The sequence below is a fragment of the Aquarana catesbeiana genome, linkage group LG11 (assembly GCF_042186555.1).
Source record: "Aquarana catesbeiana isolate 2022-GZ linkage group LG11, ASM4218655v1, whole genome shotgun sequence".
Taxonomy (NCBI): domain Eukaryota; kingdom Metazoa; phylum Chordata; class Amphibia; order Anura; family Ranidae; genus Aquarana; species Aquarana catesbeiana.
Window position 1 is genome coordinate 67,343,204 of NC_133334.1, and position 25,222 is coordinate 67,368,425.

The 25,222-nt window shown below is 41.4% G+C and overlaps 1 long non-coding RNA gene across 1 annotated transcript; it reads right to left on the minus strand.

Moving 5' to 3' along the window:
* Nucleotides 1–2,873: 2,873 nt before the first annotated feature.
* On the minus strand, nt 2,874–12,305 carry LOC141112963 (uncharacterized). Its single transcript, XR_012236672.1, has 3 exons — nt 11,863–12,305; nt 3,240–3,371; nt 2,874–3,153 (listed from the first exon to the last, which is right to left on the minus strand). It is a non-coding gene; the product is annotated as an uncharacterized lncRNA (long non-coding RNA).
* Between the last annotated feature and the right edge of the window lie 12,917 nt (nt 12,306–25,222).

The following is a 25,222-nucleotide window of genomic DNA, read 5'->3' on the forward strand; positions in this document are numbered from 1 at the left end:
TTTAGTAAAGTATCCTACTATAAGGTGAATGCAACAAAATTGTATATCTGTATCATATATTGTCGGAATTTCCGTCGCCAAGAACGCGGTCATGTACACCACGTACAACGAGACTATAAAAGGGCAGTTCAGTACTAAGCGCGGCACCCTTTGGGCTCCTTTTGCTAATCTCGTGTTAGTAAAAGTTTGGTGAGAGACGATTTGCGCTTTTTCAGACTCGTGGTTTTCAGATCGTATTTCTGCTGTTCAGTTTGTGCTTGTGGGTTTGTATCTGTTCTTCAGTGCGTGCAGTGAATTCCCATTGACTTGTCATTGTGTTCTTGTTCGTTCGTTACTGATTTTCAGGTCGCTCTTCACAGGCCTTGCTGTTCTTCAGTGCGTTCTGTTACTTCATTCTGAGCAGCCGACCGTTTTCTAGCCATGTTGCGTATACGTACTCATCGTAGAGTTCGTGCTGTGCGGGGGCTTGGTGTTGGGGTCCTTACTTAGACACAAGCCCAGTCCATGAACAGGGCGAGGAGGAGTTCATGGACCAAGAATTGGTTTCTCCAGCGTGACCAGTTCTGTCACATGCCTTTGCTCTGTGAGATCCGTGAGAATAATCCTTACGATTTCAGGAACTTTCTCAGGATGACGGACCCCGTATTTCACCATTTGTTGGCTTTGCTGACCCCCTATTTCAACAGGCAGGAGACCTGCATGAGGCAAGCCATCACTCCGGAGCAGAGGCTAGTCGCCACCCTGCGGTACTTGGAGACGGGGAGAAGCCTGCAGGACCTTAAGTTCTCGACAGGCATCTCCCCCCCAGGCTCTGGGGATAATTATCCCAGAGACCTGTTCTGCCATCATCCAGGTCCTGCAGAAGGAGTATATTAAGATAAGATTTTTATCCTTTAACATCACATTTTATTGTATTTAATGTTTGTTAACATATTGTTTTTCTTTCCTCGTTCCCTAATTACCATGATTGTAATATGCTGTGAATGTCCCCTTTGTCCTCATACATGCTGGAATTTTAGGTATTTTTTTATCCTTCATACATATTTGCCTTCACTTACCTCCCCAGCATGCTCTCCTGGCCCTATATCCACCTCATCTACTCAATTAACTATGTCTTTTGTCAGCTCCATAGTAGTGCTTTACCCTAAATACCCCATAAAATGTTGAAAATTGTGATGTGTGTTTGAAATTCAGGCAGAGTGCCAGAGGTTTTTTTGGGGGGGTCCCAAAAACATTTGGAATCCTCCCTCCCCCCAACTGCTAACTCAGCTGATACCAATCCTCTATCTGCTGACTTTGCCAAACCCATACATACTATACCCACCTCTTTTGTGGTCAGATTTATGGATGTATTCCCCAAAGCATGTAGTGCAAGGGCCTGCCTGAATACTTTCAAATGGTACTGTTTAAAGTTTTTGTATCCTATTATTATCTTGATAGGTAATTGCAGAATCTAAAAATGTGCTAAAATGTGTACAGTGTGTATTTATCTCTTTGTATTATGACACTTCTTACCTGTCCAGTGGGCTGCCAATAGTGTAAGTGAGGAGGGGCTGGCCAAAGTAATAATTTTTTTAGGCATTCATCTCTCAATAAAGTGGAGCGGGTTACCTGTCCCAAACATCCCCCCCCCATAAAATTTATCAAATGTCCCCAGAGAGGGGGAGGGAATCTGATAGGTGGACCTTAGACCTTTGTCTTTAAATACTCTCTAAAATAAATGTAATACTGATGTTGGCCAAGAATGTTTGTGTCTAATCTGCTTTCCATGTGCAAAATGATTAATATTTTTTTCTTGATTGACTCCACAGTTTCCTTCCAACCCACAGGAATGGCAGACTGTGGCCTCCCACTTTGCCCAGTGGTGGGACTTTCCTAACTGCAGTGGGGCAGCTTGGACTTGCCACCTCCAGAAGACAATGCGGAAGGACTCCCAATTCGTCTTCATTGCGGATGAAGCGTTTGCGCTGGGGGACCATCTTATGCGGCCATTCCCTATGAGGACCCTCACCCTGGACCAGAGGGTTTTTAATTACCGGCTGGCCAGAGCCAGAAGAGTGGTGGAGAACACGTTTGGAATAATGGTCAGCCGGTTCCGCCTATTTCTTACACTGAGACATTTTTGAAATAAAAAAAAAAATGTTAACATAAAAATTATTTGCTTACATTTACTGCTTGTGTTTCTTTTAGCTGACCATTATTAAAATTTGGGCAGTCCTGAAAATGGCGTGATTCAGTAAAATGCAAAAGCACTGTTGTGTGTTATTTACAAAAGGCAAACACACTTTGCACTCCAAGTGCACTTGAGACTGCACTGAAACTGCACTTGTAGTGCAAAGTGGATTTGCCCTTAGGAAATAACACCTATTGTCACTGAAAACACAAATTTTCACACAAAAAAAGTTTAGGAGCATTGAAGGAAGAAGCCACAGATTGTTGATTATCAAGATTTTTTATACAAGCACAATCACATGTGCATTTATAAAAGGTTTTTAAAACAAACCAACATGTTTGTTGTTTAAAATATTTGTAGGTGATGTTAATAATACAAATAGAAATGTCCTTTTAAGGTAAAACAGGCATGTTTAAAACCAACAAGAAATACACAAATCTGGAACTTACAAAGTTCAACTTTTGTAGAAATTGAAGGCAATATCAGAAATGAGTATTTATAAACTGTGTTTGATACTGCGTTCAGCAGATGGGGTGAAGTCAAAATTTGAAGATGCACACAAATTGCCGAATGTCAACATGTGCTAGCTGCCATCATGGGGGATCAATGGATGTGTTTTGTGGGTGTAACCCCTTCCTCTCAGCTACTTTATTATTGAGGAAGGAGTTGCACCCACAAAACGCATACATTGATCTCCTCTGATGGCAGATAGCACATGTGTGCATCTTCAAAATTTGGCTTTTCGAGAATGTATTACAAAATGTGAAAAAAATTTCCAGGAAAAAAAGCCAACAAAATTAGGAATTTCGAGGGGTTTTAAACTCTCCCTAAAACATCAATGATGTTCTTCATTTTGTTTTGAACATCATTGATGTTTTGCTTGATATTTTCCAAGTCCCTATTACACCCCATGATCTTCCCGATCAGGATCTGGGCACTTTCACTGCTGAAATGACCTTCATCCACAACATCACCATCACCTAAAAATATAGAAAAAAAATACACTGTGTATTATAAATATGCAGGCATCCATCTCTTACCTGAGCCTGTGGTCGCAAACACTCACCTGTTGTGGTGACAATTTCCACCACGTCTCCCTCCTCCTCCTCCTGTTGGCTTTGTGGCATTTCCATTTCTTCCTGAGGTGGGGGGTCTGTTGTCTCCTCTGTTGAGTGGTGTCCTCCGAGTCTTTTCTCCCCTATGTAAAAAAAATAGGTATACTTAGCACACAGATATCTGATGGCAGGAATAGGAATATGAAACTTTCCTTGGAAGTGGGGTACAATTGTCTGTTTTGGCAGAGTTGCAAGATGAAGAAATATTTTGTAACTTTGGCAAGCTTGAAAACTTACCTGTTTTGTACAAGCTTCACAGATTGAGTCACCCCTATAGCATACACTGGAGCACCTGTGTGTGCCCCCTAATAAAAAGGGTGTTCTTGTGTCCCACACTAGTGCTCCAGTGTCCAGATGTGTAAACAGCTGCTGAGTGTCCTCTCCTTACACAGAATCTAGTTTGCATTTCATTCTAGTTACAAACCCATCTAGACAACAAAATTATTTGAAGAGAAGTAGGCCAGAAAAAATGTATTGAAATGCATCTGGCCAAAACATGGTGTTTGATTGGCCGAACGAACAATGTTTCCTTTGAACAAATAATGTGCCCATGAACATGAAAGTTGCCATTTTAAACTGTACAACAATAAAGAGAGCACATTGAGCAGCACGAACGTTATAAAAATAACGATTAGGAACACAGGACAACTACTTACGTTAGGGAGCGCAAGAAGGTCCAGGATTCCCAGAGATCCGGAGCTGCAGCAGATGACGTTTATGTCCCCAGGCTGTGGTACTATGAGAGACTTCGTTTTCTGTCAAACCAGACTGAAGTAAGGGAATCACTCTCAACCCTTCCTTCCACTCTTCCTTCCACCCTATCTTCCACCCCAGCTGAGGCTTCTGATGTCCAACCTTGGACTTCCAGCCAGGAAGAAGTGGAGGAGCCCAGCTGGAGTCAGGTATAGCATTGTTCTACAGATTTCTGGTCAATAAATAAATTATGTTTACTAGATGTTATTATTGATCACTAATTGCTGATTTAATAAAGTGTTTTACATATCAATAGACAGTAGTGGGCAAAAATAATTGGGACAAGAATGAAAAATGCTGGGCTCAGAATGATAGATAGTCTGTTATATTTGTTAACATTCAATTTGCAACAGTCATGAGGTGAAAATTGTGTGTGATTGATGAAGAAAAAACTAAAACTATGTCCCTTTTCCATACACAGGAAGACCTCAGCCAGGAGGAGGCTGTGGAATGTGGCAAACAGGAGGAGGCTGTGGAATGTGGCACACAGGAGGAGGCGGGGGTTAGTGGCAGCCAGCAGGAGGCGGGGCTAAGTTGCAGCCAGGAGAAGGCCGGGCCCAGTAGGAGCCTGACAGAATTGCAGGTCCCTCCCCTCCGCCTTACAAACAAAAGACCCAGGAAGGGGAGTAATGTGGAGGATTCAGCACTCAGGCTGATTCAGGAGGCTTCTGCGTCCCTCAGAGCCTTCCCCACTCGTGAAGAGGCCTTTGCCTGCATGGCTGCCACTAAACTGCAGGGCATGCCGGAGGGCCAACGCCTCATGTGTGAGAAACTCATTTATCAAACATTAAATAAGGGGTTGAGGGGCGAAATCACACAATCACAATCAGTGAGTTGGACCATCCTCCTCCTCCTCCTCCTCTTCCTCCTCCTCCTGCCACAACTCCACCACCACAGACACAGCGTGGAAGGAAGACCAGAGAGTGATGACCTGGGTTCATTCTGGTCTGACAAAAGATGCAGGCTCTTGTATGACCACGGCCTGGGGACATGTATGTCATCTGCTGCTGTTCATGATTCTCTTGGACTTCTGGACCAGATTGAACTCCCTTAGATAAGGACTCCTCAGGCCACCAATTTTGCCTGAAAATAATTGATGTGTGCTTCTAATTTCTGCTGTTTCTCCAGCGTTGCCTCCCTCTTTGTTTGGTTATGAGCCCTTAATACATTTTTGGTTTGTTTTATTATACTCGCCTATGTGTGTTTTCATTCAAAAAGGACAGTTTGTTTGTCAGGAGGCAGGTACATTTCAAAAATACAATGTGAAATTAACAAGGGACACCAACAACAAGCAACCTCCTTGAGATTAAATAATACAAGATAATAATGGTGTTGTGGTAACTTGACACACATAACACACTCAAAAATATTCTGGAGTTAAAAAAAAAACAAGATCAGGCGTTAAAAAAAAAAACACAAATAATTATGTAATCTAAAAACATAAAAAAAAAAAAAATTTGGTAGATGTGACAAATAAAAATATTATATTGATGAAATCACGATAAATAATAAAGAAAGAAGTCTGGGAGAACTCTGTGTGAATATGAGCAGCAAAACTACTTCATTCTTCTAGCATTATAAAGAAGAAGAGAGTGCGCTGCATTAAACTATTTAAAACATTGCAGCATGACGAAAGTGCTATATCCATTCCGAACGCTAATTTTACCAGACCGAGCAGTTCCGTCTCGGAATTTATTCTGAGCATGTGTGGCACTTTGTGCATCGGAATTGTCCACTCACGGTCGGAATTAACGCGATCGGATTTTGTTGTGTCGGAAATTCCGATGGAAAAATCAGATGGAGCCCACACACGGTTGGAATTTCCGACAACAAGCTCCGATTGCACATTTTCCATTGCAAAATCTGACCGTGTGTACAGGGCATTACACTTGGGAAGAAATCAACATAACCTATCTAGAAGTAAAATTAACAAAATCAACAAAAAACCTTTTTACAAATAACTTTAAACCATTTCTTACCAAACTCCAGAAAGATATCCAACAGCTTACAAAACACAAGTCTTGGTCAGGCAGTAGGGATGAGCCCGATGTAAACTTGAACATCGGGTGTTCGCCTGTTCGCCAAATAGCGAACAATTTGGGGTGTTTGCGGCAAATTCGAGAACCGCGGAACACCCTTTAAAAGTCTATAGGAGAAATCAAAAGTGCTAATTTTAAAGGTTAATATGCAAGTTATTGTCATAAAAAAGGTGTTTGGGGACCTGGGTCCTGCCCCAGGGGACATGTATCAATGCAAAGAAAATTTTTAAAAATGGACTTTTTTTGGGAGCAGTGATTTTTTTTAATGCTTAAAATGAAACAATAAAAATGAAATATTCCTTTAAATATTGTGCCTGGGGGGTGTCTATAGTATGCCTGTAAAGTGGCTCATTTTTCCCGTGTTTAGAACAGTCCCTGCACAAAATGACATTTCTAAAGGAAAAAAAGTCATTTAAAACTACTCGTGGCTATAATGAATTGTCTATGGGAGAAATCAAAAGTGCTAATTTTAAGGGTTAATATGCAAGTTATTGTCATAAGAAGTGTTTGGGGACCCGGGTCCTGCCCCAGGGGACATGTATCAATGCAAAAAAAAAAAATTTTTAAAACGGCTGTTTTTTTGGGAGCAGTGATTTTAATAATGCTTAAAGTGAAACAATAAAAGTGAAATATTCCTTTAAATTTCATACCTGGGGGGTGTCTATAGTATGCCTATAAAATGGTGCATTTTTCCCGTGTTTAGAATAGTCCCTGCAGAAAATGACATTTCTAAAGGAAAAAAAGTAATTTAAAAGTAATAGCGGCTATAGTGAAATGTCAGGTCTCAGCAATACAGAAAAAAGTTATGAAAAAAATGGCATAGGATCCCCCCAGTCCATTACCAGTCACTTTGGGTCTGGTATGAATATTAAGGGGAACCCTGAACCAAAATTTTTAAAAAAAAATGCGTGGGGGTCCCCCCAAATTCCATACCAGGCCCTTCAGGTCTGGTATGGATATTAGGGGAACCCTGTGCCAATTTTTTTTTTTAAATGGCGTAGGGGTCCCCCTCAAAATCCATACCAGACCCTCCAGGTCTGGTATGGATTTTAAAGGGAACCCCAAGCCAAATTTTTTTAAAAATGGCGTGGGGGTCCCCTCAAAAATCCATACCAGACCCTTATCCGAGCACGCAACCTGGCAGGCCGCAGGAAAAGAGGGGGACGAGAGAGCACCCCCCCTCCTGAACCGTACCAGGCCACAAGCCCTCAACGTGGGGAGGGTGCTTTGGGGTAGTCCCCCAAAGCACCTTGTCCCCATGTTGATGGGGACAAGGGCCTTATCCCCACAACCCTTCCCGGTGGTTGTGGGGGTCTGCGGGCGGGGGGCTTATCAGAATCAGGAAACCTCCTTTAACAAGGGGACCCCCAGATCCTGGCCTCCCCCCTGTGTGAAATGGTAATGGGGTACAGATGTACCCCTACCATTTCACAAAAAAAGTGTCAAAATGGTACAAAAGACAAGACACAGCTTGAGACAAGTCCTTTATTAAAAAATAAAAAAATTAAAATGTCCCATGAAGTCCATTCATCTTCTTCTCTCGCTCCGCTGAAGGACCGAAAAAGAAAAAAAATACAAAAGCCACGACCGACCTGCCTCCATGGGAGGCACCCGCCGTATGACGCGTCTTTGCTTTGACAGTTCTTATATAACTGAGCAAAACATATTACAGCGCACACATACAAAAATGACATTTATCCTGCAAGGCTAGTTAAAAACACCTGAACATATTCAAAAATATGGTGTTTTGGTCACACTATATGGTCATATAGTGCTAAGCCCACTTACTGCGACAAAGTACCCCGAATTAGTGGGTCCTACCCTAGTAATAGAATGAAAGTACCTGTGTCTCAACCATGTGAGATAAACTCCTCTATGTGGGAGAACTGAAGGGATTCCTCCTATGCAATGGTGGCCACTAATAAGAGATAATGAAGAGGGGAAGGTGTGCTCCAGCCCAAGAGACCTGGTCAGGGTCCATACAATATACAAAAACATACTTGGGGGGCACACCCTAAAATGCTTTACATTCAAGATGGTGCTGCTATAAGACCAAAAACAGTACAAAACAGATTACAGCGCACACATAAAAAAATGACATTTATTCTGCAAGGCTAGTTAAAAACACCTGAACATATTCAAAAATACAGGGGTTTGTTCACACTATATGGTCATATAGTGCTAAGCCCACTTACTGTGACAAAGTACCCTGAATTAGTGGGTCCTACCCTAGTAATAGAATGTTGGTTGTTTTTTTGTTGTTTGTTTCTTATATAACTGAGGGCGGGCCACACAGTGACGTTCCCGGGTGACTCCGCCCCCTCTGACGCATGGGGATTTCCCCATTGCTTTCTCGGGGGGGGTCAGAGGGGGGCGGGGCCACCCATTTACGTACCAGGGTGGCCCCGCCCCCCTCTGATGCCCCGGGAAATCCATGGGGAAGTCCCCGTGCATCTAAGGGGGCGGGGTCACCCAGGAACGTCACCATGTGGCCCCGCCCTCAGTTATATAAGAACTGTCAAAGCGAAGACGCGTCATACGGCGGGTGCCTCCCATGGAGGCGGGTCGGTCGCGGCTTTGTTTTATTTTTTATTTATCGGTCCATCAGTGGAGCAAGAGAAGAAGATGAATGGACTTCGTGGGACATTTTTATTTTTTTTAATAAAGGACTTGTCCCCAAGCTGTGTCTTGTCTTTTTTACAATTTGAAACTTTTTTTGTGAAATGGCAGGGGTACCCCGTTACCATTTCACACAAGAGGGGAGGCCAGGATCTGGGGGTCCCCTTGTTAAAGGGGGCTTCCAGATTCTGATAAGCCCCCCACCCACAGACCCCCACAACCACCGGGCAAGGGTTGTGGGGATGAGGCCCTTGTCCCCATCAACATGGGGACAAGGTGCTTTGGGGGGCTACCCCAAAGCACCCTCCCCATGTTGAGGGCATGTGACTTGGTACGGTTCAGGAGGGGGGCACTTGTCTCATCCACCCCTCGTTTCCTGCGGCCTGCCAGGTTGCGTGCTCGGATAAGGGTCTGATATAGATTTTTGGAGGGACCCCATGCCATTTTTTTAAATTTTGGCGCGGGGTTCCCCTTAAAATCCATACCAGACCTGAAGGGCCTGGTATGGAATTTGGGGGGACCCCCAAGCAATTTTTTTTTTTAATTTTGGATGGGGATTCTTAATATTCATACCAGACCTAAAGGGCCTGGTAATGGACTGGGGGGATCCCATGCCGTTTTTTTCAATGACTTTTATCTGTATTGCCGAGACCCGACAATTCACTGTAGCCGCTATTACTTTTAAATTACTTTTTTTCAGAATTCTTCACCTACTTTCGAAAACACTGCATTTCCCACATAACAACCCCACTATACATATTACCTCCTAGTGTATGGACATATCTGACCAACTCCAATTCAAAAATGAAAGGCATTTCTCTTTTTTATAACTCCTTTCACCAAAAACGTGTATTCAATAAATCTAAATCACACCTCCACTGGGAAACAGACTTGGGCCATAACTTCACTGAAACACAATGGCAGATAGCATTGCGTTCTATCAACAAATCCACTCAAAGCTCTGCGCTTTGGAAACTCACACAAAAAATATCCCTACGTTGGTACCTAACACCCACAAAATTAGCATCATTTAGTAACACTACTTCAGACATCTGTACACATCCTGTGGTCGTGCACATCCCTACAAAGCTATTGGGAATCTATCTTTCGCATCTTGTCGGATATTACACAAAGCCAGGTACTTCCTTCACCGGTATTAGCACTACTAAATCTGTCAATAGAATCGATCCCCACCCCCCTCAGGAAGGTGGTAACTCATATTCTCCTAGTAGCCAGACTGAGCTTAACCAGACTCTGGAAAACTAGCCAGACACCTAACCATAGAAAACACTCTTGGCCTAGTTAACCTGCACTACAACTACGAACTAATGTTAGCCTCTAGCAAAGGCCTGATTACTAATGCACAATCAGAATGTCCCCCCTGGTCACAGTGGTCTAGAGCAGCAGTATTCATATAATTCCTGTATCTCTGATGGTAAACCCTGTACTATACTCTTGAGATTAGACATGTTTATTGAGCTGAACTAAATGTTTTGATGTTATACAAATCGTAACCCACTTAAACATTAAGTATTCTACCTGTATTACTAAGCTGAACTACATGTTTTGAAACTATGAAAATTGGAATGTAACCTCTATTTTATTCTTGTAACACATTTAAAAAAATAAAAAAAAAACTATTGGTTAAAAAAAAAAAAAGAAGCTGCAAACTCAGAATAAATTAAAGCGGTTGTAACCCTAAAAAAAAATAGATTTTTGAAGCATGGTAAACAGCATACTGCATGTGCAGTGTTATTTGCCCCTTTCTATGCTGTAAAATACCTGGTTGATCCTGACTGCTCCTATGTCCCCCTGTGTGCTGACCATGATTATCATGGCTGCTGATCCATGATACCGTGGTCAGTTTACATGTCTCCATCAGTCATGACTCCATCCATGTGTTCAGAGCCTCTCCCGCCCCCCCCCCCGCCTGCCAGTTCCTAGTATGTAAGCAATCTCCTCTCCTCCCCACCCCTCCCCTCCCCTCTGGCTGCTGTTACATATGTCTGTAAAGTTAGTGATTGAATCCTGGGCGTGTATACAGGCTGCAGTGGAAATCTGTGGGCGTGTATACAGGCTGCAGTGGAAATCTCCTCCTTCCTGAACTCTCAGCACTGGAGAAACGGTGCAGTTTATCACTGACCGTGGTATATAGATCAGCCAAAAAGGTATATAATGGCAATATTTTTATGTAAAAAGAAGATTTATAAGCTGTGGGCACCGTGGGGGGCAGATGAAAAAAATTCACATTACTGGGTTTAGTAACACTTTAACTTAAGAACCACATTAAATTCAATATCACTTTAAATGCACTGTAGGACCTCACTATGCTGCCGAGTAGGAGTGCTTGAGTAACAAATTTAGATTAGAAGAGTTACAAACTTTTTACAGGTTTCCTATAAATATATTTAAACTGTGTATATTAGCTGTTTGCCTGAAGTTTAAGCTTTATTTGAGTCCTTTTCAGGTTTAACAGAACTAAACTGCCTCTGGCAAAACTGCCTGCAGGTCACTGGCAAACTTTTCCCTCTCTGACAACAATGGTTCCAGCAGGCTGCAGCAAGAATGCATCATGGGGATAAATATTGCGAATATTTGATAATATGTGGGATGCATAGTTAGAAAAGACCTACCATACTGTAAAAAAAAATATATATATATATATATATATATATATATATATATATATATATATATATATATATATCCTGTATATAATGCCTAAGCATAAGCTTCTGCTTTGACTAAACCCAGCAGACTGTAGCAAGAATGCATCATTGCTATAAATATTTCCAGTAATTCATAGTATGTAGGATGCATAATTAGAAAAGACATTTCATACTCTAAAGAAAAGGGGAATATATATATATATATATATATATATATATATATATATATATATATATATATATAATGTCTAAGTATGAGTTTGTGCTTTGATAAAACCTGTTTATAAACAGCGATCCTGCAAGAAACAGTTAAATGCAACAGTTAAATTTCCTCCCCTTTTTCCTGCTGCTAAATCTGTCTCTTTCAACAGCTCCATATGCGTTCTACTGGCAAGTTTATGAAGTGTTAGTAAGCATTACAAGGAAGCAATCAGTCAGACTTCTACAACACCCATCTAAAGAAAAGCAGTGAAAAACCTTTAAATAATACATACTATCAGACTCCAGTCGAGTACATTGAGACAAATGCCACGCTGCAAAAGGTGTCGCTGGGATTACCAATGACGTGCTAATGGCTGTTCAAGCAATCTCAATGCCTCCTTTTCTCTGACTCACCAGCTCCCCTTGGGGGCTCAGCTAACGTCATTGAGGGACTTAGGGCAACCGGCAGATCACTAACTCAAGGCAAACCTTAGCTTCTCTCCATCTGCATCCTTCTGGTCTTTAAAAAGGACTGAGGTCCCTGACAAGCAGCCTTTGAGCTTTTTATCAATAGCCTCCCTGAAATAATAATAAGAAATTGCCTTTTTTTTTTTTTTTTTTTTTCTTTTTTCAGTTTCTGTGTAAATTAAGACTTTCTATCTTTGCAGTATTGACTTTAAGATTCACCCACTCACAGCTGTATAGACAGCTGAATGGGAATTGCAAGAGATTTTTTTTTCTCTGCTAGTCTGAAATACTTTCACTTCAAGGGAAAAAAAACATTATGACAAAAGTTTCTTGAATGTAGACATTTCTATTTCTGCAATCCCAGAAGGGCTAAATATTTTAAGTAATAAAAGAGGCTATGTTTAGTAAACAAGTATTGCAATGCTGACACTGTTGTTAATATTTAAGTGGAGCTTCATATGTTGCAACCTTAATATCGGCATGTTTTTTTCCTTTCCAAAAAATTGTGGCAAAAATTAGATCACCTTGGGGTGTCTACTTTACAAAAAGGGATCATTGGGGGGGGGGGGGGGGGGTATAGTACTCTCCTGGCATTTTTATTTGATGTGTTTTATAACAGAATAGGAAAGTGTTTTTGTTTTGTTTTTTACATTTTGGTCTTTTTTTCATATAGTAAAACATTAAAAAAACTGTGGCTTTTAAATACCACCAAAAGAAAGCTCTGCCAGTCTCACAAAAATGTAAAAAAATCATTTAAGTACAGTGTTGCATGGCAACGTAATTGAAGGTCAAACTATTCCAGCACTGACAAATCACCTGGCAATGAAGGGGTATATGCAGGCTAATACACAAATGGTTAAAATGCGGTAAAAAAAAAAAAATAATGTTGGAATTGCGGTATTCTCTGTTTATATGTATGTCGTTTCTGACAAATACATCTGAAAAAGCATAAACAGCAACATTTGTATAAGGCTAGGTTCACACTTTTGCATCCAATTTGCATGACAGGGGAGTGTGACCGGCTCTCAATGGACCTGGTTCTGACATCTCCAGGGCGGCCGCAGAACGCACAGCAGAAGGGTCCTGTGCATCTTTGGATCTGTTTAAGGTCTGAATTCAGGCAAAAATTCAGACCTAATTCGGACCTGAAACGGTGAACAGGGACCCACCGGACCCCCTGCTGTGCCCCCGTGGCCGCACATAGTGTGAACCCAGCCTAAGGGATAGGTATGGCCAAAGCTATTTTGGGTATACTTCTCCTCTGGGTCACAGGAGTGCAGTTAGTTCTGTACTCTTTTGACCCGATTTCAGCCGATGTACAATTTAATACGTAATTATTAAAATATATTATGTGCATACATAGTGTTAATACTTATTTATACATTTTTTTCTTTTTGTATATTTTAACTATATCAGCACCTACCCAGGATGTCCTGAGGAAGTAATTTATGTTGCGAAACACGTTGACAAGCTAGCATGGAGGAGATCATGGACCCAATTTGTTAATATGTACACATCAATTCCATGTGAATTACGGATCTACTATAACTTTGCAAGGATCCATGCATCCACGTTTTTGCGCTATTGAGTATCTGTTGACCTTGTCAAGTAAAGGGTGTTGTTTGTTTGGTATTGTATGTGCTTTTAAATTATTGTAAGAAAGATATCCATTTTTTATAATTTACTGCATCATGTTATGCCCACAAAGTTCACAATTTTTTGAGAGAGTTTTTACTCTTTTCAATCCTTCATATTTGAAAACCTGCACTTCTCTTTTAAAGCTATAGTTTAGGTAATTTTTTTTTCCTCCACAGGTCTAGTTACAATACTTACCTGTAATGAAGTACTGTATATCCCACAATGTGCAGGCTGCTAGAATCTGTAGAAATCTTCACTGCTGGGCAGCCCTGTCCTCTTCCTGCTGCTGAACCTCTGGTGCTGTGGGGGTTAACAGCATCCCTTCTCTGAGCTCAGCTGCACTAAAGATGATCCGATAGTCACACATCCCCTCCTGCCCTCTCCTCTATAAAGAAAAGTTTTTTTTATTGATTATACTGTTTGTAACACAATCTGCAAATTGATGAGAGAATCCTGTAAATGATCAGACTCTCCCCCATTCACAGATCATGTTACAGGCAGTGTAATCAATGAAAGAACTTTTCTCAATACAGGAGAGGGCAGTAGAGGATGTGTCCCCATCAGATCATCTTTAGTGCAGCTGAGCCTGGGGACCCAAAGCTGGTAATCCCCACAGCTCTGTAAATTTAGAAGCAGGAAGAAGACAGAGCAGCCCTGGAGTGAAGATTTTTACAGAATCCAGCAGCCTGTACATAATGGAACGTAGTTATTTACGGGCAACTAATGTAAATTAAAATGTAGAGAAAATTTATTTTTTAATTTTTTTAAGCTAAATTTCAGCTTTCAGATGCCACTTTTGACTCTAAACCACCTCCCACACACCGTATAGACAAATGAAGGCGGTAGGGTGGCTCTCTCGTTCTGTCATATTACATCGCCCCAGTCTCACCGTGCTTGCATCCCCGTAAGGGCGCACATCGCAGTGATCGGCGGCGCGATGCATCCCTTGGAAATGGCGCAACCCCGATCTTGGTAAAGAGCCAATGACGAGGCTCTTTACCCATGTGATCAGCTGTGTCCAATCATAGTTGATCACTGGTAAACAAGGAAATGCCAGTTATCGCCTCTCCTCACATGCTACCTGATTATAAGTGCAGCCCCAACAGTGCCCAGCAGTGATTTCAATCTGTTCCCATCAGTGATGCCAATCAGTGCTGCCTTTTAGTGCTCATCAGTGCCGCCCATCAGTGCCGTCTATCATTTCCCATAAGTGCCGCCTATCAGTGCCCATCAGTGCCACCTATCAGTGCTGCATATCAGTGCCACCTATCAGTGCCCTTCACTGCCCTCTCATAAGTGCCGCCTCATCAGTGAAGGAGAAAAATTACTTGTTTACAAAATTTTCTAACAGAAACTAAGAAAACCTTATTTTTTATCAAAATTTTTGTCCTTTTTTCGTTTTTTTAAGGAAAACATAAAAAAAACACCAAAAAGAAAGCTCTATTTGTGTGAAAAAAAATGCTAAAAATTTCAGTTGGGTACAGTGTTGCATGACCGCGCAATTGTCATTCAAAGTGAGAGAGTACTGAAAGCTGAAAATTGAAGTTGTTAAAAATAATTTTGTTGAAAGATATTCTGCCTCCGACCGACTTTCAGGTGTGTCTGTTACCTGGGTCCTGGCTGCAATCTCTGGTTCCTCCTGCCAACCCCTCTGTTTTGCAGTAACATAGGTGTCTGCAGATGAAACCACACATAGGCGTGTGCAACCTTATGCATTAGGGTGTGCACCCCAAAGCATAAACACACATGCATGTATATATATATTTACACTATATTACTAAAAGTATTGGGACACCTGCCTTTACACGCACATGAACTTTAATGGTAGGCTGTCAGAGAGTATCATGAGTAAGCCGATACACCAACAGTGTACATGAGACCTGCATGGCATTAGTGATCTGCTGATCGCTGGTGCAATACTTTCCAGGCTTCTGCAACAAAAAATAATAAATGCGCATTTTTTTTTTATTGATGAGCACACTGGCAGCAATTGATGGGCACAGTGTCAGCAACTGATAGGCACACTGGCAGCAATTGATGGCCACAGTAGCGGCAATTGATGAGCACACTGGCAGCAATTGATGAGCACAAAATCAAAAAGAAAAAACTGCGCTTGGAAAAGGGAAAATAAAGCTGCGGTTATAAGTGAGGCACACCAAAACAAAACAATATACAAAAAACCACGCTAAATTATTAAATGTGTAATCTTAATACAGTCCTTGTAGTCCCATATAAGTGTCCACAACAGGTGAGGGAAGTAGAACTGTTATATATAGATATCATGAAAGTTCATCCAATAAGGTAAAATGACAGTGGAACTGGAAAAACATCAAATTGTTGCGCTTACCAGACGTAAGCCACATATGAACAGATGGCTTAAACCCAGCCTGGGCCTTTAAACAGATGTCCTGGATGGATCTAGATAATCGCACTCGTCTCTTGTGCCCAGTCCATAGGGGTATTTATCCAAAAATATATAACACAAGCATAGCGTAATACTGATAATTTAAAAAAAAAACACTCAAAACATGAAAAAAAGTGCAACACTCAACACAAAAATAATCATTGATATCATAAATCATCCAAAGTTGACGCAGCAACTAAGGATGGTAAGTGAGTGTCATGCAATCATGCAAGGAAGTGAAGCAGGGTGAATTAAATAAAGGTGAAAATTAACAACACCCAATGTCTGTTAAACAGATTCAGGTGATGATAGGACTGTACCCAATCACCCAAAATTATTGGCAAAAGAAAAAATTATATACCAAAAATACGTGAAAAAGAAAGAAGCAAGAAGAACCCTTTACAGGCAGCACATCACATGCACAAGCTGCTTACCAGATAACAAATTCCTATAGGCAAAATGACACACAACCCAGCGTGTAAATAAGATAGGATTAACCAGCGAACCTAGGGGATATTCTGCTTACCAGACATCCTCATAGAATAGGCAGATGGGATGGAGCACAGATAGGCTCCTATCTGGAGCTGCGTAGACACGTCCTGGCCAATCAAGCCCAAGCTCAGCAGTGCATAAGAAGTAAAAAATACCAATAGTATAATACTGTATGGTCCGGTTTATTCAATTGTAGAGTAACACTTACATAAAAAGAAGTAAAAACAGCAAGAAATGGAGCCGGCCGGCATTCAAACACACTCCCGTCCTCACAGGGCAAACGTGGTGACGTCAGCACGTCCCTCCCAGACGCGTTTCGTCACACGCTGATGTTTTCAATGGAAAGCTTGGGCTTGATTGGCCAGGACGTGTCTACGCCGCTCCAGATAGGAGCCTATCTGTGCTCCATCCCATCTGCCTATTCTATGAGGATGTCTGGTAAGCAGAATATCCCCTAGGTTCGCTGGTTAATCCTATCTTTTTTACACGCTGGGTTGTGTGTCATTTTGCCTATAGGAATTTGTTATCTGGTAAGCAGCTTGTGCATGTGATGTGCTGCCTGTAAAGGGTTCTTCTTGCTTCTTTCTTTTTCACGTATTTTTGGTATATAATTTTTTCTTTTGCCAATAATTTTGGGTGATTGGGTACAGTCCTATCATCACCTGAATCTGTTTAACAGACATTGGGTGTTGTTAATTTTCAACTTTATTTAATTCACCCTGCTTCACTTCCTTGCATGATTGCATGACACTCACTTACCATCCTTAGTTGCTGCGTCAACTTTGGATGATTTATGATATCAATGATTATTTTTGTGTTGAGTGTTGCACTTTTTTTCATGTTTTGAGTGTTTTTTTAAAAAATTATCAGTATTACGCTATGCTTGTGTTATATATTTTTGGATAAATACCCCTATGGACTGGGCACAAGAGACGAGTGCGATTATCTAGATCCGTCCAGGACATCTGTTTAAAGGCCCAGGCTGGGTTTAAGCCCTCTGTTCATATGTGGCTTACGTCTGGTAAGCGCAACAATTTGATGTTTTTCCAGTTCCACTGTCATTTTACCTTATTGGATGAACTTTCATGATATCTATATATAACAGTTCTACTTCCCTCACCTGTTGTGGACACTTATATGGGACTACAAGGACTGTATTAAGATTACACATTTAATAATTTAGCGCTTTTTTTGTAATTGATGAGCACAGTAGCGGCAATTGATGGGCACACTGGCAGCAATTGATGGGCACAGTGTCAGCAATTGATGGGCACACTGGCAGCAATTGATGGGCACAGTAGCGGCAAATGATGGGCACACTGGCAGCAATTGATGGCCACAGTGGCCGTAATTGATGGGCACACTGGCAGCAATTGATGGGTACAGTAGCTGCGTTTGATGGCACAATGGCAGCAATTGATGGGTACAGTGGCTGCGTTTGATGGGCACGGTGGCTGCATTTGATGGCACAGTGGTGGCAATTGATGGCACAGTGGCTGCGTTTGATGGGCACAGTGGCTGCGTCTGATGGGCACAGTGGCTGCGCTTGATGGCACGGTGGCTGCGTTTGATGGGCACAGTGGCTGCATTTGATGGGCACAGTGACTGCGTTATATGGCACAGTGGCAGCAATTGATGGGCACAGTAGCTGCGTTTGATGGGCACAGTGGCGACAATTGATGGGGTCTTTTTTCAGTTTGTTTGCACCCCCCAAAAATTTGGAGCACCGGCCGCCACTGCTCCAATGTGGGCTGACGTACAGGTACGTTAACCCACATTTGGCACTGCCGTCCGCCATATATTGGGGCTTTGGGCATATGGAAAGTGGTTAATATACACTTGGGTTTTATTTTTTTATACCAAAAACATGTAGTATATATATATATATAAATAAATACGCACTTTTTTGCTGACAAGCCAGGGTTTATATAGTTTTGAATTGTATTTTATGTAATATTATATTACATAAAATACAATTCAAAACTAATATAGTGACAAGCCAGGGTAAGATTCATATGGATTGGTTGGCTTTATTTTTTATTTTGGTGCATCATTTGCCCATAGCCTGCCCAGGTGCCCTGCTCAGTGCTGTCTCACTCACCTCGATCTAGCAGGCTTCAGCCACTCGTCTGCCGCTCTCCAGGCTCCGCTAGTCCGCTGCTTCTAAGGGAGAGAGAGGCCGGAGGGGGGGCAGAGTGCAGATGTAGATCACTCCGCCGGTGCCTGCGGGACCTGCAGCCAGAACTATAGAAGCTGCATTGGCAAATGCGGCTTAGTTACTCCGCGGCTGTGGTCCTAGTTCCCTGCTCAATCATCTCCCATTCGCAGCACAGCTGTTTTGCCGACTCCCCAGTGGTGGTGACTGAGTTACACAAGGACAGGACAGACATTTTGCAGGCAGTCAGCACTTAGGGTGTGCCTGGGCACACCCAGCACACCCCATGGGCACGCCTATGGAACCAAGGGACTCAGCAGGGGATATCAGCAGCTGACACTTATGAAAGCGTCACATTTAGAAGATTTTCAGCCAGATTATTGCTCCAATGTAGAGGAGTTTGGCAGCATGGACAGCGGAACAGGTGATATGAATTGCTTGATTTGCTTTGTGTTTAAAAATGACAGATTCACATGATATAGCATAAATAATTGCTATGTAAGCCATTATATAATATAAAGTAGATGTAAACCTTAACCAATAAAATCTCATATAAATAGATTTTAAGTATATCCTATATAGATATATACCCTCCCAGAGTACCTGCTTAGTGTTTACATTAGAGATTAGAAGGCTGGCAGACTGCTGGGTCACTGCTGGGAGGTGGGAGCAGGGGGAACAAAAGTACTGAGAGAATGATATAAAGCGTAAGTAAAAGCCACATATAAGTATGCTTAAAACCACTGCTCCCATCCCCATCCCCATCCTCCTACCTATGCTGTATGGTAGTGGTAAAAACAGATCTGTGTAAATATCTTATTTTAATCCTCTCTGGTGAGGTCATGTGATGCAGAAGCTGTGGCTCCTCTGTGTCATGGAGCACTCAACAAGGCTGAATTCCATCATGGGTAGAAGGGGGAAGCAGTTGTTTTAAGCTTATTTATATGTAGCCTTTACTTCCACTGCTTCTGCTGTGAACTTAGAGGATGAAATGTGCCACAGTACCCGCAGCTAAAGGAGTCAGTGAGGGCTTGTTTAAAAAGCTTGTTTACTATCATAAATGTAGCGCCCACCAACTTAGGTGTGTGCTAATCAGTAAATTAGGATTAGTGTCAGATAAAGTTGCCAGTGTTTTACCCTGTTGATGTAAGCTGGTTGGTTAATTTGGTTGGGAGATTTGATAGAATAGAGGAGGGTGTGGCCACCTATACTCTGTCCTGTAAGATTTCCATCACTTTCTCTGAAATGTTCTGGAAAGTGGGTAGACTGAAGGAGCAGAGTGGCAGGTAGTGTTTGAAGACCGCTCTGAGCCAATCATTGTTTGTTTGGGCAGAGGCGGGACTGTTATAAAAAGGTCATATGTTTCCTGGGGTGGTTGGAGATGGGATTTGAATCTAGAAAGGCTGCAAAGATGTGATCAGTAAGGAGCAGGCTTGAAGGCCTGGGGGTGTAATGCTCTCAGTGCTGGATAGCAAAAGAACTGGATCTGAAGGCCTGAGGGTTCAGAGACCTCAGTGCTGGATGGTTCAGCAACATCAGTCAGCGACAGAAGGAGATTCCGGGAGAAATGTACCAAACATCACTGGCTGGGATGGTTCTGGACATGCGGAGCGGGAAGTAGCTGCTAAAAGGCTGGAGTAGATTGGGATCGGCTTTCTGTGTTAACCACGGACTGTCGGTGGGAGAGAGCAAGGGAGTGCAACCTAGCAGTATTCATCCATTCATCCAGGACTTTCCTGAAATGACGCAGGAGGATTGCAGGATTCGAGATAGGCAGGTGAGGCCTGGGGCTTCCAGCATCCATACACCACTATGCCTTTCAGAGGAGCATGGGTCAGTTCGTTATGGGAAAGGACGGTGAATACATGTGGAACCGGAAATTAAGAGGCAGCTCATAATTCCTTAAGAAATCTTGTAACACTCAGCAATCAAAGAAATAAAGTTATGTTTAAAGTTATTGGACTTTCTGCTGATGTTATTCATGCAAGGGAGGAAAAAAGACTTCTATAACAGAAAAGTATGTACTAACAGCAGCTCCCAAGGGAGTAGTGCGCTACATAAAAAAAAAATATGTACTGTACATATGTGAATGTGCATATCCTGGCCACAGGTTCACTTTAAAGTTTTTTGTATCACTGCTTTCATCTTTTGGTTTTTATTGAGTGAATTTAGCAACCAAACTGTTTTTCCAAAGTGTCTCAAACCCTGTAACTCCCAATTGATAAGTTGTCTGTCTATTATTTCCCTAATTGCCTCTATTCTCTATTAAAATTACCTCCAAGTTCTTTCAAGCCAGTAATATAAGTTAGTACATTGCCCTGCTGCCAATAGCCCATCCACTAAAGATGATAGGCAGCTGAAAGTGGAACTCCAACCAAAACTTATTAATAAAAATGGTTCTAATGGTTCAATTATTTTCCCTAAAATAATAAATACATCATACTTGCCTGCTCTGTTCATTGGTTTTGCACAGAACAGCCCGATCCTCCTCTTCTCGGGTCTCCTGCAGCATTTTATGGCCCCTCCCCCTTTGCCGAGTGCCCCCATGGCAAGCTGCACACAGAGCATGGCTCAGTCCAACCCCCTGCTCCCTCCTCACTGGCTGTGATTGGCAGCAGCAGGAGCCAATGGCTCTTGCGATTGTGTCTTAGCCAGTGAGGAGAGAGAGAACAGAGAGAGCCTATGCTCTTGTGCACTTTGCTAGATCAGGCTCAGGTAAATATTAGGGGGGGATGAGGGGGAAGCTGCACACTGAAGGGTTTTTACCTTCATTCATAGAAAGGTAAAAAACCTTCACCCTTTACAACCACTTTAAGGTTTTGGATAGTGTTTCCTGTTCTGGCAACACAACACCAAATAAGGGGAAATCTACAAAATGAGAACAGTAACATCAGCCGAAACCTAAACGAGGTTCTAAGGCCTTCCCTCTATCTAAGGGGAAAAGTTCCATATCAACAGTTTTAACTGAAATATTTAACTATATATAACTTTTTGCTTGAAATTACTGCAACTACCCCATAAAGCTGGAATGTTTTATGTCACAAGATATTTGCAGTTATTTATCAAAAACATATTTTCAGGAAAAAATACACTAAAATGAATTTTAGGGCAAGCAAACACAATATTATACCCAATTGTTTGGTAACATATAAAATATCAGGTTGAGTTAAGTAAATAGATATCAAATATGTCAAGTCTTAAAACTGCACACATCTGTGGAATCAGAAAAAAATAGGATACCCATAATTCTTCACAGGTGATACTTGAGAAGCCTTTACAGGTCATTGGATTAGAGTCAACCATTAGCTATGGCCCTAGAATTATTGCTCTCACTCCTTTGTGACAATACTTCACATGTGTGGTGCAATTAATGTTTAAATACACAAGTTCACCCTATGCTCCGATTTGTATATGGGGTGTGTGTGTGGAGAGTGATGGGAATGCTTCAAAATTAATTTCATGTAATTCTTTTTTTTTTTTTTACTTTTTTGCTATGACAAGGGCTTAACAAGCTCCAATGTACACATTGGTATCTATTAGTCCCCCAATGTCTCTCCTACGCTCAGATGCCGACAGATCATATTTGAATAGCTGCACCTTTGGCTACACTAACCAATAAATAGCAGCTGTGACCCTGGAAGTGATGTAATGCATGTGGCTTTCAGGGTCATTAGGTGCAGAAGGGATCAAGCAATGGATGTTCCCCAAGTTCTTCTTGTTTGCACCAGGGAAGCTGTTTCCCACAGTCCTGGGCTCCCTGGAAGAACAGGAAAGCCCAGAAACCACCGTGGGTACAGCCAGTTGGAGGGCATCTCTTTGAGAACCCTATAAAAGTGAGAACCACCCAGATGACTTTTAGCAGAAAACCCTTTGCCAAAACCGGTACCAAGCTCACAACTGCGAGCTTGGTTTAATCACTTGTCTACTATGCCGTTTATAAAGGTACCTGTGGTTAAAAACCAAGGCCTAATGAAAATATTTTGTAATGCTGGAGGAAAAAATGTGGAGGTGCTGTTGATAGGCATGCCAATACCTGTCAAATTTGTTTCCAGATTTACTATTTTTCTTTTTTTCTTTTCTTACTTATTTCTTTATATCCATTCTTCATCTCTAATATTAACCCAAGTCCTGATGAAGAAGCATTGAACTTCCTAAATATTGGTACTCCATTCTTGTCTTTTCTTTTTACTTTTCTAAATATGTTACTTTCATGGTTAAGGCATCCATTTTTTTTTCTTTCCTCCTCCCTTAAAGAACATCTGAAGTAAAAAATAAAAAATCTTATCAGGTCTAGGTTATCAAAAAGACATTTGTGAAGAAAAATGATGAACCAATGCATTGTGTAAATGAAGAACATATCAATATGAGGTGTCCAATTTTCCTTTAATATCAAAAGCAAAGCTGCGTATGTTTTTTCTGTTCTAGAAACAAGCACATTCAATGCAGATGTTTAACAAATACACTGATGGGTAGGAAGAACTAGTTTCTTAGAAACAGAAGGAGGAGGTCAATAATGTGGGAACATATTGTGGATTACTACATGTTTATAAAAATCACAAGGCTTTTAAGAATAACTTTACAACATATAAAAGAAATAAAATAAAAATTGCACTCACCCAGGAAAAAAGTTATACTTCATTGAAAAAATCAGCTTCAAATTATTGAAAGAGGTCAGTGGAAAAAAAAGATTACTTCTAAAAAAATCTGCTTCGACATTTAAAAAATTTGATAAACAGTGTCCGCTCCACCAGCAAATACTGCCAGATCTGTTCCTAAGGAACGCTTAGGGCCCACTGACACCATTGCAGTGTGGTTATAGACTGTAACACACATTAGTGCAATACAGTGTCATGAATGACACCCCTATGTACCTTCTCAGCGCATTTGCATTGCTACACTATCAAAAAGTGCTGCATATATGTTTTTTTGTTGTATTCTTTGGGAAGCCTATTCAAATAAATTAGTTGCCCTAAACACATGCATGTTAAAGTGCGAACCAACACATGTGAGTTAAATGCACCACAACAGACCGGGCTGGTGTGAACAGACCCTTGCCACTTCACTAATGCAGCCTCTGGCAAGCAGCTCAGGCTCCCCACCTCAAGGCTGCTGGGGCTTATTGAGCAAGAATACCATTCTCCTGTGATTTCAGCAACCTAATAGTACAGAACAGGAATTCCATTTTAGGCAGTGATGTCATGTGTGATTTCACTGCCCTAATAAGAAGCACTAATTTCCAGGAGAGGTCAGGCTTTCTAAATAATGGCTGGTGTGTGTAAGGCATAAATGTGTCCCAGTCCCTATTATTATACAGAACAAGGGTGCCAAAGGGACTTTGAGAGGCACAAAAAGTTAATAAAAATACAATTTTATTCAAAAGCAAAATCTTAAAATCAAACACATTTAAAATATTAGAATGTTTCAATATAGGTACACAGGAAATATACAGTATATAGTTACATGAGTTCCAACATGACTGATAGTCCATGGAAAAGATGCTTGTGTATTGGATGCATTTCGTGAGACAGCACTCACTTCTGCAGGAGAAATTAACCACTTCCATACCGGGCCATTGTCAAATGATGTCCGCAAAACACCCTGCCATCCCGGGTGGAAGTCATATGACAGCCTCAGGTTCTCACTGGGCCCGCAGCGTAGTGATAGGGGATCAGGCGTGTCCCTTAGGACACAGCCCATCCCCGATCAGGGTAAAGAGCCAATGAAATTGGCTCTTTACCACGTGACCGGCTGTGTCCAATCACAGCCGGTCACAAGTGTCAACAAACAGCTGTAGCGTCGTTTCCGGGTTCTCCTCCTCAGTGTTTGAGGAGGAGACCTGGCTGAAAAAGTGCAAGAATGTGTAAAAAAAAAAATAATAGTTTCTTAATTTTCCCAAGAATTGTGGGAAAAAAATTACAACTTCAAAAAACTCACTATGCCTCTTATTAAAAACCTTGGACTGTCTTTTCAAAAAGTCATTTGGGGGGTATTTGTACTTTCCTGACATTTCAGGGCCTCAAGAAATGAGATAGGCCGTCAGTACACCAGGTGTGATCAATTTTCAATGATTTACACCATAGCTTGTAGACTCCATAACATTCACACAGACTAAATAATATATACTTATTTGGGTTATTTTTACCAAAGATATGTGGCAGTGTAAATTTTGGCACAAATTTATGAACAAAAATTACTTATCTGCAAAAAAATTTCATAGAAACTAAAAAAGTTTTTTCTTTCAAAATTTTTGCTCTTTTATCACTCATGTCACAAAAAATAAAAAAACACGGTAGTGATTAAATACCACCAAAAGAAAGCTCAGCTCATTTAAGAAAAAAAAAACACGCTTGTTTAGGTGAAAAAAGCAAAAAATACTCACAGTTCAAACTGAATATCCAAAATCAGTCCGTACTAAATCAGAATTTCCATGATTCAATTGATTGCATGACCCTCACAAACATGAACATAAGGATAAGCATAAAAAGAGATGCCCAGT